Consider the following 19254-nt stretch of genomic DNA (forward strand, 5'->3'; position numbering starts at 1 on the left):
AGGAACCACAGGCCCTGAGTTCCAGGACTTGTCCAGGTCATGTGACTGGCTGCTGGCAGCAAGAAACACCCAGTGAAGGCCCAGAGGGCCTTGGGGGGCACTCGACAGTCCCGGGCGTCGGCCCGAGCTCTGCCTGCTAACAGCTGCCCGTTCGAGTTCCCGGGGTCTCAGCGTCCTTGTGTTCAATTAGGGTGGTCGCCTAGGTGGTCACTAAGGTTGTCTTCACCTGCTTATTCCATACTTTGAGGACCACCCGTGCCTTTTGTAACAGCAGGGGGCCACCTGATCTCACGTCATGTAGGTAAGCAATTGCCGACATCTCCTACTCCCAGCTTGGTTATAAACACCTTCTTTGCATACTTTTTTTAAAATGTATTTTGAGAGGTGGGGGGGAGGGACAGAGAGAGAGAGAGGGAGGGAGGGAGAGAGAGAACCCCAAGCAGGCTCAGCACTGTCAGCACACAGCCTGACACAGGGCTCGAACTCATGACCATGAGACTGTGACCTGAGCTGAGATCGAGAGTCGGACGCTTACCAACTGAGCCACCCAGGTGCTCCCTCGCCACTTCTTTGCTTAAAATCAAAGGGAAACGCTGTTTTCTTCCTGCGTTGCAGACGATCCAAACACCACGGCGCTCGTGTCCAACAGATTCATTTCTGTGGCTGGCCAAGGACTCTGTGGCCGTTGCCCTCTGCTCGTCCCTGCCCACTCAATTCTCATCTATTTTCCAGACCAGCCAAGTCCAAATGCTTCCCATGACACGGCTGCTTATCTTCCAGGACCTCTGGGAGCTGGATGAGGCCCACGTCTACTGGAATGTGAATAATAGGTCTTCACCAAACACACACAACAAGGACAAGAGGATGTGGGCCACAGTGTCAAGGCTGGATTCGGCCAAGGCAGCTAATGAGGGTTTTCTGCTGGCATTTGGTCTCCTTTACTCCCCTTGTCCGGACCCCAAAGAAAACACTGTGTAAGTCAAAACCAGGAGATGGTGGTGATTTGGGAAACTGTCAGGAGCCCAAGGACAATGTGGACATCACTTGGTGGCAGAGTCCGAGTTAGCCTCGGTCAGGAGCCTCTGTGGTCAGAAGCCTCCGAGGTCCCAGGCCCATCTGAGGACGAAGTGCTTGGTACACTTGGCGTGGTCTAGCCAAACCTCCCTGCATAAACTACGGGGTTCAAAGTATGAATCGGGACGATTCCAAAGGCATGATGCTGCAAAAGAGAGTCCGTTACCATTCAGAGGAACGTCTAGAGCTTCTACTAAAGACTCTCCAGGCCGTGGTGGTCTGATAAAGGGGTTGGAGAAAACAAAGCACTCCCATGTTGTGGCCTCAAGAGAGGGGCCTGCCTAGGGTACCTCTGAGCTGTTTGCTGACCTAGAGGTAGAGAGAGGACATAGGTGTCTCCTGGGGTCCCAGAACAGAGCCACCCTAAGGCAGTTCTTGTCCCTGGGCCTCAAGACCGGAGGGGCAGAGCAGTCCTCTAATCTGTTTTCGGAGTCTCATTCCCCAAGCGTATCACCCTCGAAATCAATCCCAGCTGCTTACGGCCCCATCCCTGTACGGAGTTCAGATATAAACAGGAATTACGCCAGCTAACGTGGGTACTATTCTAAAAGTTATGGGGGTGCCTGGGTGGCTCGGTTGGTTAACATCCAACTCTTGACTTTGGCTCAAGTCATGATGTCGTCGTCATGAGATCAAGCCCTGAGTCGGGCTCTGCAATGAGCGTGGAGCCTGCTTGGGATTCTCTCTCTTCCTCTCTCTGGGCCCCGCCCCTGCTCATGCTTTCTTTTTTGAAATAAATTAACTTAAAAAAAAAAAACAAAAACCATTAACAGCTACGGCACATACTGAATCCTCATAGTACCCATGCATAGAAGGTGCTGCTATCAGTGGGGTGATCATATGATTTATTGTCCAAACGAGGATATTTTCGAGAGTGAAGTGGGAGACTTAATCAGATGGACGAACAAGACAGAGACACATATCAGGGATGTGCCAGGCAAACTGGGCCATCTGGTCTCCTTAACTTTCACTCCTATTTTACAGATGAGAAGACTGAAGCCCAGAGGGCTTAAGCAGCCTGTCACACACCTAGATGCTTTGATTATGGAAGGAGTGCCATCTCCAAAGCTTCCCCCAGGATGCCCCCTTCCTGTTCCTCCTTCCTTGGGCCCAGGCTGCAGAGCCTCTGTCCCCCACACGCCCGGGCCCTAATCTCATCGTCCGCTCTCTCACAAGCCCTCAGAAATGTTTCCCTCTACCGGCAGTCGGCCTGTCATGATCTGCATTCTTGACTCAGAGGAGGTGGTGCTTCATGTGGATCTTGGAAGATAAAGAGAACTCCTAGAGAGCAGAGTGAGAAGGGGAAGGCAGTTCCAGGCAGGGACGAATAGCATGTGCAAGGGCACAGAGGTGCCAACAGCAGACTTGAACTAGAGAGTATCTGAGTTCAACATGGCTCACGCACTGGACGAATGTTGGGTTGCGGTGGGCAGAAAGGAGGCAGTAGAGGTGGGCCTTGACACAGAGGAGGGTCCTGCAGACAAATCTCAGATGGAGGTGGGACAGCCACCTAGAAGGCGATGAACAAGTCTCAAAGTGAAGGAACCACTTTTCACCCGGGGCGTGTGATATTACTGCAGATTTTTAACAGGCTAAGGCATAGACGTCCCCTTTCTACCAGAATCAGCCCCATTTCTTGACCATCCTCCAGCTGGCTGGGGTCCAGGGGTGGGAAAGTTCACCAAAGTGTCCCTGGCTTGATGTACAAAGTGAACTGCCTTGAACACAGTTCACAGCCAATAAAAGAGAAACGGGGGATCAGATCAGCAGGGGAGCAAACTCAATGACATTAGTGCTCCCTATGAAAGATGCTCAGAGTCTTTGCCAACGTGGGTCTTAGATGAAGTTTGATTCGAAAACTATGTTTGTTGAACTGACTCGGATTAAAGAGGGCACAGGTTCATTTTTGAATAACACGTGTTTCACGTTAACTCACACTCATCTGTTAATCAGTGACTCTGTGTTCTCTGTTACATCTTGGGGCCACTTTTCTGTATCATGTCCCACCAATCACAGCGGATGGCAACTGGGTAAACATGACCCGTCCCCTGACTTGCCACCTGCTCCTCTGGAGTCACACACCCCTGGAGTTTGAAAACCCAGAGACTGTTTCGAATGCCTACTTTGCTAATTCAATTACCTACTGCCCAATCTCGGAAGCAAGTATCAAAAGATAATAGGCCCCTTCTGCCACAGGAGGCAGAACCTTCACCACAGTGGCTTTGGCGATACTAATTTTAGGACTTCAAGATTTGAAATAAAAATAGTACTCAGAAAATGTTTGAGAAATGATACCCACTGGCTAATCAGGCTGACCTAAGAGGTTTACTAACAGAAAGATACATTGAAACTATGCCTTTTCCATTCAGCAAAATATAAACTGATAGACCATCTTTCCTCTTATAGAGCTCTTTATGTTATGCCTTATGTTAAATCACGTTGCTCTGATTCACTATTATTTCTTGGTGTTGACCGAAGAATGGTACAAGAGGCTAACATTTTACGAACAAATCCTAAAACAAACATGTTCACGTATTACCAGTCACTTCAAGTCTTTGCAAGAATATAGACCCAGAATAACGCAGAAGAGGCTGGCTGCCCAAAGGCTCCGTTCATTTACCTTGATTTTTTGACTGCAAGGACACTATTTAACATGAGCAGAGAAACCACTAACAATCCTGGGTAGTTCCCCCTAACAGATAGACCTACCTTTATGTAACGAGTGTCTTTGAAAGGTTGGAAACAGTTTTTGTGTGCACGCATCATTTCATGCGAAGGAAGGGGTTCTCAAAGGTGTCCTTTGGTAGACCCTCCCGGAGCACGGATTCTTCTGCTTTGCGAAAAGGGCCCTCTTGTTTATCAGTTCAGCAAGTTCTGACTTTCCGATATTTACCTCTGCGTGGAGCTAGACACTTTCTGTGTTCATACGGACACACAGAAAGGACAGACACTCTGATGATCTCAACAACAGGAGGTACGTTAACATGAGGTGCTGGCTTTGGCCAGTCCCTCCCAGCCTGCATCCCCAAATGAAGCGAATACCCTGTGTCTGAACTGAAACAGCTAAATGAGGGCCTAGCAGCCTTCCATAAAACAACAGCCCGCCTCCAGACTGGCAGTGTTGGGGATGGAGCAGGAAGACGAGGGGGTTTAAGAATGATCTGGTGTCGTTTAATTTTCCAGACAGGCAAAGACGGTTACTTTTAAAGAGACTGAATGGGCAAGGGGCACTAAGGAATCTACTCCTGGAATCATTGTTGCACTATATGCTAACTAATTTGGGTGTAAATTTAAAAAAATAAAAAAAAAAACAAAATTAAAAAAAAATAACCAATGGAAAAAAAAAGAAAAGAAAAAAAAGACTGAAAAGATCATAATGTTCACTCTAGATGTCTCCTCTCTTTCTAATTAAAAATTATCCTCTAAATAAAATGCTATCTTCTTGGGGCGCCTGGGTGGCTCAGTTGGTTAAGCGTCCAACTTCAGCTCGGGTCACGATCTTGCTGTTTGAGAGTTCAAGCCCCAGGTCGGGCTCTGTGCTGACAGCTCGGAGCCTGGAGCCTGCTTCAGATTCCGTGTCTCCCTCTCTCTGCCCTTCCCCTGCTTGTGCTCTGTCTCTCTCTCTCTCTCTCAAAAGTAAACATTTAAAAAAAAAAAAAAAAAAAGCTTTCTTCTTCCCACTCCCCATGTCACCCAGTCTCAGCTCCCATCCCTCAAGGCCGCCACCACCACTGTGAAATGTCAGGGTGTTACAGAGAACAAAACTGAAACAGGAAATCAAGGGGCAAAGCTTCAGAACCAATCTTCCAAAGGAAAAGGAGAGCATAATCCATTGTACAATGTGACCTCTGTGTGAGCCCGCCATTATTTCGTACAATATTTCACTTCTTACGATAAAAGCCAACGGTCATTTCCCCCTCACCAGCTCTAGGGTTTGGCAAAAACAATGGCATGCCCTCCCCGCTCCCCCACACCCTTTTCCTCTGGGTGTGCTGGCCAACAGGCTGGAAAGTCCGTAGTTCAGGCACCACCAGGCCGCCCAGTAGAACAGAATTCATTTACATTTAATCGGAGAAAGCCAAATCTCCCAGAGGAGGCCCATTTCGCGAGCACCGGGATGGTCTTTTACTGGAGTTAAAGGGATACAGATGGGAAATAGTTTCAGAGAAGCGGTGACAACAGAAGAATTTCCAGATGCGGTCAGATTCTCTCCAGTGAAAAAAGTGAGACATAAATATGTTATCTGAGCACTTTAACGTGCATGCCAAAAATGTTTTCCTTCCACAGATAATGAAACATTTTGGAAACAGAACAATCTGTTGATGTGGATAATAAATGAGTCAGTAGCCCTCATGTGGGACACAACACAGCCCTTGGATTTGGATCGGTTTATTCAGATTCCGGGTCTAGCTCTTAGACCCATCTTATGGTAAAGAACAAAGCCCGTCCCCATCTTCCATGAAAAGATAAAGTAGCACACCTGCTGATTCACTGAGTTATCGCTGCATTTATTAGATGTATCCCTTTATAATTATCCCTTTCTCAAAAAGTAAAGAACGATCATTTTCTGATTATCTCCCGTGGAGCCATCTGTCTAACCTCCCTTCCAACTTTCTGAGAGTATATTCGTCAGAGCGGTGAAAAGAGAATCCTTAGGTCTAAAGTTTCAAGACTGTGAGACACCTAAAATGTGCTTCCGGTCCTCATGAAGGACGAGTGAAGCTGGTTCCCGGACAGCCGGGGAGAGAATCACTTCTCAGCGTCTAACAATGTTGAGAAAGTTCCCTTCGGTCAGAAGAAACTTGGTGTGTATATCAGAGAGGAGTCTTCCTGTTTTGGTGCTTCTGAGGCATCCACAGTAAGTCCTGGGCAGGTTCAACGAGAACCACGTGTTTCTAGGCAATGACCGACAGCTCTGTTTATCCTCAGGGAGATTTCCTGTTAGCAGCTCCAGGAACTGCTCACCCGGCAACGACAGGGCTCTGTGTCATGATGCTCTTAAGGAATGAAGGAAAGTAAATGGTAGAATCACTCACTTCTAACCTTTATCCATGTCAGGGACCAGAACAATCCTGTCCCAAAGTGTGGGCATTCCGACCGGCCCACACGCCAGCTACGGAGCATTAATGCTTCCAGATGTCACAGCGGCCGTGAGTATAGGACCCTGGGCTCCTTGATAAGCTGGCGCCCTCAGTCAGCAGGGAGAGGTCACTGACTTGATTCATTGGCTCCGCCCACACGGGTTAAAGGGCAGCCTCTGGACCACACTGTGCAGGGACAGCCCCGGCTGAAGCTTATCGCCACCTTCCAGAGGCTGCGTGCCGAACGTAAGCTGTGCAAAGAAACACACACTTCCTCCCTCTAGCCAAAACTAAAATTGACCCAAGAGCGCAGGAACGTAACTCTCTCTCCAGAATTCAATCAGCCGTCTCCCCGTTTTTAAGTGTCTGGCTTCTGTTAGAAAGAAAAAAAAAATTGAAGCCAACAGAATCCTGACTCATTTTAGGAACTTGACTATTCAGCTCACGTTCAGACACATGCAGAACCAAGGGAAAAAGAAAAAAGAAAAAAATGGTTGGAGGCCACTGCTGAGATCAGCGGACTTGACTGTGTGTGTGTGTGTGTGTGTGTCTGTGAGGGAAAAGGAGCATGTTTTCACGATATCAGAGAAAGTGGAGTTCAAGTTTGTTCTGAGAGGCCTTCATTTCTGTTTAGAGATTTGGCCCCTTATTTCAAAGTTTTACCTTTTTACTTATTCCCACTTTATAATTAAGGCAGCCTCTGCTGTGAGTCAAGGGAAGTTGCCAAAACATCTTGGGATTTCAACTCAACACAAATTTCCTGAGTTCCGAGGACATATGAGGTGCTCGTTAGATGTGTTGCAGGGTATGCAGGGGTCTAAGGACACCACCCTGTTCTACGGCAGAAAGAAATACTTAATGTCGATTCTATTCTTTCATTTATCTGAGCACATATTATAGTCGGGCCACCAAATGCTGGACACAAGGCAGCCATGACTTTCTTGTCATAGTGTTTTCAATCTTGTGGAAGAGGACAATTGAAAAATAGTCATTTCAGGCGGTGACAAGTACTATGAAGAAAGTAACACAGAGAAATGAGATAGAGTTGATGGAGATTTGCAACATTAGCTAAGGTGACCAGGGAAGACCTCGGTGAAAAGGTGAACTTGGGGCTCAGGCTCACACTATGAGAAGGAGCCAGCCATGCAAAGAACTGGGGGAAGAGTGCTCTCACAGCAGAGGCAGGTGCAAAGGCCCTGGGCAGGACTACCCAGGAAGGTATCTGGGAAGGCTTGATGGGAGAGGGGATGTGTGAGAACTAGGTGTCGAGGAATGAGTGGGCTTTCCGTAGCCAGAGGGAAGGAAGGAACCATTAGGAAGGCCAGGAGGCCCAGCGACGTGCGTGGTGGGTGAATCAGCAGCCCTCATGGTCCAGAGTGGCTGGAAGACAAGGTCGGGGGCAGAGGGTATTGGAGGACATGGCCTGGAAAGGTGAACGGGAGGTCACGCAGGGTTTTAGACCACGTGGTTTTGACCATTCAGATCTCCTTGTTAATCTTTTTACAGAGGACCCCAGGGGTGTCCCTGAGAGTTACACAGATAAGTTAATACAAGTCCTCAAATGGCAAACCAGGTCCTCAAGGAGAAGAAGAACATCCCCCTGGACTCCGCATCCTGGGGTTTCTAGGCCTTGAATTCTTGTTAGTAGGAAAGCCCCTCCCCGGATGAACGCTGGTTTGGTATAGGATAAGCCCTCGCATTTCAACAGAAAAGCTGAGAGTGGAGAAGGGGGAATAAAAGAAGCATGGGTCCACTATGGAGGAGAGTCGTAGACCGTGAAAAAAAAAGTGAGTGGTTCAATGTTGGGTTATCTGCTGGGTTGGTTTGGAGCACCAGACCTGGCTGGTGCACAAGTTCTGGCCTCCAGCAAGCCTGCCACAGGGGAGACTTCTTGTGGCAATTATCCTCCGTGTGTTAACTAAGTCACAGGGCCCAGGCCTTCGCTCCTGCAAAATGTGCCTTAACAACCGGCCGGCTTCAGAAACCGGTGTTACTGTCCAACTGCTGTTGCCAGCGAACTAAGTGATTTCCTTTGCGGCAGAAAGCTCCCCCCGGGTGAGGGCTAGCAAGCACACACGGAGGCTCCTGGATGTCCAGTCTGGACACCGCAAAGGGCAACATGGGGCCCGGGGCTTCACCGGAGAGAAACCACAGAGGGCTGAAAGCAAGGAGAGAGAATTCTCAGGAAACACAGACTCGCCAAGCCGAACCTTCACGCGCAAAGATCACGTTACAACCTCCCGAGACAGCTCGGGGCCTCCACCCTGAATGAAGGTCTCCGCGAGACCTCCCCGACCACAGTTCTAACTTCCAGGTAATGCTGACGTCCAGACAAAGAGATGTCACGAGGCCTTGCGCGTGGCTGTACGGTCTGGTCGTTAAGAGTGAATACTGACTTCGAGCATCCGACCTCAGCTCAGGTCATGAGCTCACAGTGTGTGGATTCGAGCCCCACATCGGGCTCACTGCCGGCGGCACAGAGCCTGCTTCGGATCCTCTGTCCCCGCTGTCGCTGCACCTCCTCGCCCCTCTCAAAAATAAACATAAAAAAAAAAGTGAACGCTAACTTAGCCACTTATCAGCTCTGTGACCTAGGCACATCCCTGTGCCTCTGCTTCCTTGGTAATTTCTAATGAACATTAAGTTAATTTGTCCAGAGAAAGTACTTGGTATATTGCCTCATCTGTTACAAGTTCTTAACAAAAAGTTATTATTATTACTACTTTTTTTAAGCCTGAATCTAACAGCTCCCTCTCAGAATCCTTGTGGAATATTATTTGCTACTTCACCAAAATAGAAAGAGTTTACTTTCGTGCTGAGAACAATGACATCCATATCTACCATCAAATAGAAGTTTCTGCTGGATATATTTATGTGAGAATTTTGAGACAGGTTCCTAAAAGTGGAATTGCTGGTAATCACATTTTACATTCTGATAGTTACTGTCAAATTGCTTTTTAAAAGTCGATTTACGGGGCGCCTGGGTGGCTCAGTCAGTTAAGCGGCCGACTTCAGCTCAGGTCACGATCTCGCGGTCCGTGAGTTCGAGCCCTGCGTCGGGCTCTGGGCTGATGGCTCAGAGCCTGGAGCCTGGAGCCTGCTTCCGATTCTGTGTCTCCCTCTCTCTCTGCCCCTCCCCCGTTCATGCTCTGTCTCTGTCTCAAAAATAAATAAAACGTTAAAAAAAAATTAAAAAAAAAAAGTCGATTTACTTATATTGAGAGAGAGTGGCGGAGGGACAGAGAGAGACGGAGAGACAGAGAATCCCAAGCAGGCGCCTCGCTGTCAGTGCAGAGCCCAGTGCATGGCTCAAACCCATGAACCATGAAACCGTGACCCAAGGCAAAACCAAGAGTTGGACACTCAACTAACTGAGCCACCCACGCGCCCCTATCAGATTGCCTTTTAGACCAATGGTATTTAGGAGTGCCCATTTTTCCTCATCTTAACCAACTATGGATATTAACAATCTTTTGGATTTTTTTCCAGTTTAATTGGGGAGGGAACTGGGTTTCATTTGAGTTTACACTGCTCTGATTACTGGTGAGGCTAATGTTTGTTGCTTATTTGCATTTGTTTTTTTAATGTTTATTTGCCATGAAAACTTCTGTGAATCGCCTGTTCATATCCCTTCACCCATTTTTATACTTTTTGGCCTTTTCCTTATTGATCTGAAGAAGACATTTACATATTTGTCTGTCAACTATGTTGCAAATATATTCTCCTAAATAATCTGTTAGTTTGTTTGGGATGTTTTATGATCACACAAAAGTTTAACATTTTTATAGATTTAAATCTGTCAATCTTTCCTTTAATGGTTCTGGATTTTATGATTTGATTAGGAAGAAGAGCTTTCCCATCCAAATATTATGAAAATATTCAGTACTCTCTGCTAATATTCCTTTTTTACATATAACTTTCTAATCTGCCTGTTTTCCCCCCCAGTGAGGTCGAGGTTTTCTGTAACTTCTTTCCAAATGGAGAGTCAGTTGCCTCCATATCTTTTATTGTGAAGGAGTCTAAACATCTCTACTATTTGGGGCAATTGTTTCATTGGATATTTTTTCTGCCTCTTTCTATCCTCTCCTTCTGGAACTCCAATTATGAGTATTTCTATGTGTATACTTTATGATGTCTAACAGGTCTCTGAGGCTTCCCTCATTTTTTGTATTTTTTTTCCCTTTCTGTTCTTCAGATGGGATATTTCTACTGATCTTCAAGTTTGCTGATTCCCCGTCAGTTCAAATTTGCTACTGAGCCCCTCTAATGAATTTTTCATTTCAGGTATTTTCCTTTCAACTCCAGAAAAGTATTTTTTGGAATTTTTGGAACAGAATTTCTGTTTGGCTCTTTTTATAATTTCCATCTTTTACTGACATTCTTTGTCCAATGAGTCATTGTTATTATACTTTCCTTTAATTCTTTAAACATGGTTTCTTTTAGTTCTCTGAACATATTTATAATGGCTGCTTTGAAGTCCTTGATTACTAAATCTAACATCTGGGCTTCTCAAAGGCAGCTTCGATTGATTCCTTTTCTCCCCCTGCGCCGTTTACCCTGTTCCTTCTTCTTTGCATGTTTCACATATGTATTTTTCTAAACTGAAAGTTTTAGATAAATATTGTGGCAACTCTGAGTTCTTACCCTCCTTCGGGAAGAGGTAGTCGTTACTTTTTTTGTTTTGCTTATTTGTTTAGTGCCTTGATTGGACTAATTCTGTGAATCTGTGTCTTCTGCAATGTGTAATCTCTGATGTCTCTGCTATTTTTTTGTTGTTGTTTACATTTGTTTTACTTTTAAGCCTGGTTTCCTAGGGGTTGTCCTGGATCAGCATAGCCTAGTGATCAGCCAATGACTGGCCAGAGGCTGTACATAACCACCTGGGTCTCGTAAGGCTTTTGCACCCTTAGCCAGTGGACCAGTGTGTGGCTTGAGGAATGCAAGGTCAGGCAGTTTATAAGCGTGCCCCAAGCTTTTACTTTCCGCATGCACAAGGCCTCACATCCAGTCAGTTGATTACCTTATATTTCCTGGGGGTGAGCAACATTGTTTGCCATAGAGATACGTCTGTTTCTTTCCTTACAATAAAGGTTATTCATTTCTTTTTAAATGTTTTTAGTGTTTATTATTTTGAGAGAGAGAGAGAACCAGCGAGTGAGCAGGGGAGGGGGAGAGAGAGAGGGAGACAGAATCTGAAGCAGGCTCCACGCTCCAGGCTGTCAGCACAGCCTAACCGACTGAGCTACCCAGGCAGCCCAACCTTATGGGTCATTTTAAAGGTGTGCCTCTTGTAAGTAACTTACGCTTGGATTAAAAAAAATCTAACCTAGGGTGACTGGGTGGCTCAGTCAGTTGAACGTCCGACTTTAGCTCGGGTCCTCAGGTCACGATCTCACAGCCGTGAATTCAAGCCCCGTGTCTGGCTCTGTGCTGACAGCTCGGAGCCTGGATCCTGTTTCGGATTCTGTGTCTCCCTCTCTCTCGGCCCCTAACCCACTTGTATTCTGTCTCTGTCTCTCTCAAAAATAAATAAACATTAAAAAAAAAAAAAGAAAAACAAACAAAAACCCCTAACCTGACAGGCTCTGTCATTTACTAGGGCATTTATTTCATTCACAGTTATTTTGATTATTGATATGTTTGGATTTATTTTTGCCATCGCATTTATATATAAACATGTGTATGTATTTAATGAGTTTTTTTTTAATTTTTAATTTTTAGAGAAAGTGTGCATGAAAGGGGGCAGGGACAGAGGGAGAGGGAGGAAGAGAATCTTGAGCAGGCTCCACACTCAGCACAGAGCCAGATGAGGGGCTCAATCTCGCGACCATGAGATTGTGACCTGAGCCAAACTCAAGAGTCAGACGCTTAACTGACTGAGCCACCCAGGCACCTCCATGAGTTCTTTTAAAATGCTTCTTTAGTGGTTTAGATGTCTTTGCTTTCATTCTTTTAAGGCATCACTAAAATTTTCATGTATTTAGACTTTTTATTTTATCAAAGCCTTGAGCTAATTGGTACAGAAACTCTCCCCCAAACAAGACAAGAATCTTGACTTGCTTTCATTTCCATTTTTCCTGCCTTCTAATTCTCATCTTGAGATCATTTGGATCTCCCTTTCAGGTTGTTATAAAATAACGGAATAAGTTTGACTGGCATTTTGGGGGTCATTTAGCGCTACGTTATTGGAAAACCCCTCAAGTTTCCAACCCGATGCTTTATTCTCTTACATCCATTCTACGACACAGCTCATGGGCTGAGGTTTTTGTCTGAGGGATCAAAATTTTAAATGTACGAAACACGAGCTTCTCTATTTCATGGACACACTGTCTTCTTGCTTCTCTCTGAAGATATCAATCTCGCTCATTCTCCCATCTTCCGTCTGCATCATGATTACACCGTCTGGGCTGAGGTTTTCTTTTTGCAGCAGTTGGTGCCTCTCTGTCCTGGGGTTGACGTGCTGCAATTCAGTGAGTGTTTCCTGGTGGTCTGTTCATCATCTGTCTCTTCTACTGATTGAGTCTGCCTCTGGTGGCTGGGCAATGCTCTGAGGAGGGGTGTGAAATACACTGCAGTAGGAAACGCATGAGCTTTGGAGCCAGACAGACCCGATCACGGACCCTTCTCTCTGACTTACCAGCTGTGTAACGCTGGGCCAGTCTTTGAGACTGGTTCCTCTACCTGGGATAAGGACCACCCTCCCCACCGCACCGCCACCCCCGCCCCTTGTAGAGGTGCTATGTGGATTTAATTTGACAGCTCATGAACACAGGCCACGAAAGCCTCAGGACAGCAGGAAGTGGTATGTTATCTTGTCAGGTATTTAGGAGAAAGCTCTTCATTCTTTAGTCATTGATTAAATGTGATCGAGTTAATGGTGCCAACACCACCGTCTTTAAGAAGCTTCTCCGGGGGCACCCGGGTGGCTCAGTTGGTGAAGCGTCTGACTTCAGCTCAGGTCATGATCTCGCTGTCTGTGGGTCTGAGCCCCATGTCAGGCTCTGTGCTGACAGCTCGGAGCTTGGAGTCTGCTTCTGCTTCTGTGTCTCCCTCTCTCTCTGCCCCTCCCCTGCTCACACTCTGTCTCTCCCAAAAATAAATAAACATAAAAAAAAAAAAAGAAGCTTTTCCAGATCATTCTAGGGGAAAGCAATTCAGTCCTCCATTTCTAAGTTTAAGCTTCTGTGTGGTCACTGATGTATCAGGTACATCTTTCCTTTACAGGGATATAGACTCATCACAAGTCAGGTGAAGCTCCCATATCAACCGACTCATTCTGGCAGAAATTAGATCATGGGCAGTCCCGTCTGATGTGTCTGCAGGGACAGCGTGGGAGGGGGTTTATAATTTACTTCGATATATTTTAATGGATACTAGTTATTAATATCATATTGATGTCAACATCCTAACGATGCCCTATGGCAAAGTTATTGATGTGTCTCCTCAGAAAATCATCCCTTATTTCCACATTCTTTCGCCTCCTGGAAATCAGGTCAGTGCTTCAGAATTGCTGTCCCAAAGCAAGGACAGGGCTGGCCAGAGAGGTAAACCTTTTCAGATGGTTTTGTGGGGGGAACAAAGAATGGGATGCATATTCAGTGTCTCTAGATTAACACTAGAGTTCTTTGAAAGACCCAGGCTTTCACCTAGCATACGGTTCCAGCCCTTTATTCTCTGTAAACTGTCATGTCTGACTTTCTTCCATCTTGCATTTTTACAAGAGCCAAACCCCAAAGCCCCCACTTCCAGCATCAGAAAGCTGCACACACATAGGTTTTCAGCGTCAGCAAATAAAACTTGAATCCTGAGACAAACCTCCCATCCCTGTCCTTGAACTTCATGCATTGTGAGTAAAACTTAACTCTGGAGTGGGACCACCACCCAAGTTCAAATGGTCGCCCCTTGGTAAGCCATAATGCTTGTAACCTACATGCTAACTTAGCTGCTCTGAGGCCCGTGCCCGGGGCTCTGCTAAAAGGCTTGTCCGTGTAGACAGACTACACCAAAGTAAAAGCCGTTACATTTTCCAGGCCAATTCCCATCAAGCTGTATGAGAGGTTATGTCCTCACTTCCAATAGGAACTTTCTCTAAGGAGAAAATGCTTGCCTCACAAGGGCTGTCTGGCCCACAGAAGCCACTGTCCACAGGTCATTTATTGGCAACATCCATGACGTGTGGTTTGACAGCCTCTGGGGGCAAGTGGCTTGGCCTTTCCCATTCCTAGGTCAGGAGAGATGGAGTGATCCACAAGTACACAGAAATGAGGCACCCCAGAAGGAATGGTTAACTTACCAACTGTCACAGGAAATGACTTCCTATCACACTGCCCAGGTATCTGTCTGCAGTATGCTCTGGAGAAGGTGTAGAAAACAGCTACCTTTGCCAATTTTGTATAAGACTAGGCACAGAGAACAGAGAATCAGATACTGCCTCCATTGTACACATACAACTGGTGACCTCTCCCTGTCTGGAAAGTTCTCCCCTTCGCGTGTTCTCCTGGTGAACAACCACACATCCTCTCAGCCCTGACTCAAAGAGTCTGCACTTCCTTTGCCCTTCCCAAGGTGGGATTTGCACCTTTGTACCACGTGCCTGGGTCTGGGCATGCCTCCATGCATCTGTCACATGGTATTTCAGTGACATTTCCTAGGTCAGTCTCCTGCAAGTCTGAATTTCTGGTGTTCTTTCCCTCTCACTCTCTTTCATGGTTATTGCACCTTGGCTTCCTGATGGATACTATGCTCACCGCGGCTTACCCACATTTTTGCTGTGCTGTGAGAAGTCAGTGTGTCCCCACGGGGCACCGCGCAACGCTGATGGGTGGGAGGCAGTGGAAATTAAGTCTTTCCTCGGACCACCACTGTGGTCTATTTCTAAATAGAACACAAGCAGAGTGGAGGGGCTTAGACCATTTGCTACAAGGAAAGATCATGAACCACAGCTGGGAGTATGAAGGGGTCATGCTTCCTTAGGCTCCCTAGAAAAATCTCTCCCACATGAGCAAAGCCACACTCCACTCACAGCACCTGGACCTTAAGAAACCCTCCGGGAAAACACAGAGTCTTTGGTGAAACCTAGAGGCAGGTCTGTCCTGCCCAGGGATCATAGCTCTAGCCCCAGACGGGCCTGAACGAATTACTATTTTTTAAGCCTTTTTTCATGTTTATTTATTTATTTTTGAAAGAGAGAGCAGGGAGAGGCAGAGAGAGAGAGGGAGAGAGAGAGAATCCCAAACAGTGTCTGCACTGTCAGTGCAGAGCCTGATGTTGGGGCTCAGTCTCACAAACTGTGAGATCGTGACCTGAGTTGAAATCAAGAGTCGGATGCTTAACCTATTGAGTCACCCAGATGCCCCTGAATCATTATTATTTTTTTATGTTTCTTTATTTATTTTGAGAGATCGAGGAGGGGAGGGGCAGAGAGAAAGGGAAAGAGAATCTTAAGCAGGCTCCACGCCCAGCACGCAGCCCATAAGTGGGGCTCAAACTCACGACTGTGAGATCATGACCTGAGCCGAAATCAAGAGTCAGATGCTTAACCGACTGAGCCATCCAGATGCTCCTGAATGAATTCTGAGCCAACAGCTGGAAACCTGTGCCACAGACTCAGGGCCAGAGGTGGGGTGATGGCCCAGTGCCCATGGGGACGGCACGCCCACCCTTAGCATTCTACGTGGATGGCGACCACAGGCAAAACAGACACTGAGGGCAATGTTGGAAACAATCTGAGGGTCCCACGGGGTGTGGGGAGGGATGACGGAGGGCCCTCTCCCGAGAGGGCGCTTCGGTTGGCTTAACCGTAGCCGGCGGCTGGCCGCTCAGCCGTCCCAGGCTGGGAAATGGAGGTGGCCTGGGGAGGGGATGCCACCAGGCTGGAGAGTCACCTCCTGTGCGGTATAGGAAACGAGGGCCGGTTTCTCCCCAAACGGGTGAGTTCCACTTGCACCACGCCACCCAAATCTCCCAAATGAAAGCCCTACTCCACTCGCAGTCCCGGAGGGCCAATGTGGAGAACGCCATGAGCTTTAGGGGCCACACCTGTCCCAGGGAGCATTCTCGGGCTCTGCTGAGGAAGGGAGGGGCTGAAGCTGGGGACACGCTGAGCTTGCCTCAGGACAGGACGCCCTCGCTCTCAGCCCCGAGGGCTTCAGGGCAGAGGATGTCCTGCCCATCGGCCTCTGAAACAGGTACCCGGGGACCCTCGCCTCATCACTGCATCGCCTTTACATTACCAGGGTCGTCGTAATCCAGCCGTGACTGTTCACGGGAACGAGGTGCTTCACTACCTGCTTAGCGAGGTCTGCCAGCGAGTTGGGTTTTCCATACCACGAAAAGGCCGTCAGCCTCTGACCACGGGTTGGCGTATCCAACGGGAGGCTTGGCCATCCTTGCGGATTCTGTTACAGACTTCGTGAAAATTCTAAATACGGCCTTGAACATCCAACGGGTTTGCTTCTGAGGACTCCAACAGTGGAATGAGGCCAGCTGACACCACGTGGGCTTTTGAGCGTCCACTCAGCTACACTAACAGCCATGCAGTTCTGCAGATCTTCAGGAAAACCACGTCTCACGCCTCCCAGGCAAGCCAGCTATTTATAAATGTGTTCCAAAGTCCGTTCCAGTGGCTCCTCCTTGGTCCGACGATCAGTCAAGAGAAAGAGGGGTGTCGTTGGTTCTGAGATCCCCTCAGAATCTGAGTGCCTTAAATTTCCTGTTTCGGTCAATAAGTAATTCTGTCTATGGGGCGCCTGGGTGGCTCAGTCGGTTAAGCGGCCGACTTCGGCTCAGGTCACGATCTCGCGGTCCGTGAGTTCGAGCCCCGCGTCGGGCTCTGTGCTGACAGCTCAGAGCCTGGAGCCCGCTTCAGATTCTGTGTCTCCCTCTCTCTCTGCCCCTCCCCTGTTCATGCTCTGTCTCTCTCTGTCTCAAAAATAAATAAACGTTAAAAAAAAAAAATAAAAAAAAAATTCTGTCTATGCAGAAAAAAGTTCTCTCTGCCACCCTACAGACGTTTCTGCCGACAACTCTCAGGGCACGCTGAAGAGGAAAACGCTCCTGGGCCCTGGGGAATAGGTGGAGTGGTGGGTATGACTGATAACATTTAAGGGGGTAGACAAGAGCACGCGTGACCTTACTCCGGGTTCAAGCCACGGCACACCGCTGGGAAGGAACGTGGGCTCTTTTCTTCCGTGTCAGCGGAGCTCACAGACGTGGGCCCTTCACGGAACAGGAATGGAATATCGTGAGGGAAGGAAATGATCGAGCAGGCGACTCGGGACGGGGCGACCCGTTCTACGTTCGACATTTCACACGATCTGGGTTTTCAGGCCACGAGACCCAAGCGGACCGAGATGCCAGATGCCGCTGTCACCATCACATGACGCTTTCCACACCTGTGGGCAGCGTCTGCTTCAACTGTCGGCTCAGATGTGTGACATGTGGTGGGCCTTGCTACCCCAGTTTTCAAGCTCTCAGTGGAGAGACTGTCCCTTCGTCTGGCTCGAGCTATGTTCCTCGCGTGCCCGCGTGAAGAGCAATGATTCCGTGACTCTCTCAATGTGACGGCATGCCTTGACTCACTTGAGCATCCTGCCCCAGTCCTTCCCAGGAAGGGTCCCCCCTCACACCCAGCCACTTCAGACTGAATCAGCCTGAGGCAGTTTTGAACAGGATGGCTCTCTTCCTGAATTCATGCGGACAGAGTGAACAACTCTGTTTCAGACTGTAGATTTTTCTTTCAGCCCACAGATATTCATTGAGCATGTATTACATGCCAAGCATCGTACTAGGGTCTGGAGATATCACAGTGAGCAGAGAGAAACCCTCGTCCTTATACTGTAGGGGGCCAGGAGGAGGCAGATAAACTGGTCAAACATGAAAACGCATGGAATGTCAGCTGGTGATGAAGGTGACAGTGAAGTATGAGCAGGAAAAGGGCATGAGGAGTGCCGGGACCAAGGCCGGCCAGGGAGGGTGTCACTGGGCAGGTGGTATTTGAGCACACAGCTGAAGGAGGTAAGCTGGAGGTCATGTGGCCCCTTGGGGGAAGGGTATCTGGGTAGAGGGAAGGTCAAGGGCAAGTTCTGGAGGTAGGAAAGTGTCTGCTGTGCTCTAGGACCAGCAAGGGACAGTGTGGCAGGAGTGGAGAGAGTGGTCAAGGAGGAGGAACTGAGGTCACAGAGCGACAGGAGACAGACTGTGGGCCAGCTGGGGTGCCGGAAGATTCGGGGGTGGGTAAGCCATTGGATTAAGATGACCTGACCCACATTTTGGGAGGCTCGCTCTGCTGCTGGGCCAGGAACAGACTGCAGGGGGGCCCAGAAGGAAGCAGGGACACAAGTGGGGGGCTACTGCGATAACCGAAGACAGATGATGGTGCCTGCGAGTGGGGTGCTGGCGGATCAGAAGTGAAGTATGGGAAGAGAGGCGTCAAGGATGATCCAAGGTCTTTGATCTGAATAACTGGAGAGACTGAGCAGCCATTTGCAAAGACGGGGAAGGCTGTGGGAGCAGCAGATTTGGAAGGGGACCACTGAGAAGACCACAGTTTTGGAGAAGATTGAGATTCCTGTCAGGCATCTAGATTGAGATGGCCTGAAGGCAGTTAACCATTCAAGTCTGGATTTCATGGGAGAAGTCTGGGCTGGATGTCATCAGCACACATTGAATACAAGGCCACGAGTCTGGGTGAGGTCTCTGAGATTGACCCCGAGCCCTACAGATGTTGGGGGACGAGGAGAAAAGCCAGTGAGAAAGGAGGAACCAAGGAGACTGTTTCAAGGAGGTGGGAGGGATGATCACATCCTAGCTGTCAAACTTCCCCTTGAGATAAAATCGACAGTTGACATAGAATCAAGTAGAACTACACATTCTGTATATAAATGTCGGTTTCAATCTACACCTCTGTCTTAGGAACTAAGCCTTCATCCCCCAGGCCTCGGTGACCCCTTGAGAATCTTCCTGAATGCTGTGGATCTTCCCCTCAGAAAAATGTAGCCTTAGCCACACCTAAGGTTGCCAGGAGTTCCCAGAACCAGAAAAGTCTATCCCAGAAGTCATGTTCATCATCAACCCTTCCCCATCCCCAGAGAGGTCTTAT

General features: G+C 48.0%; 1 protein-coding gene across 1 annotated transcript in view; it reads right to left on the bottom strand.

Annotated features, from left to right (window-relative positions):
* The window catches only part of ITGA9 (integrin subunit alpha 9), a 342670-nt gene that overhangs the window by 43216 nt on the left and 280200 nt on the right, over nt 1-19254 (bottom strand).

Source organism: Panthera leo, chromosome C2 (genome assembly GCF_018350215.1).
Source record: "Panthera leo isolate Ple1 chromosome C2, P.leo_Ple1_pat1.1, whole genome shotgun sequence".
Lineage (NCBI taxonomy): Eukaryota > Metazoa > Chordata > Mammalia > Carnivora > Felidae > Panthera > Panthera leo.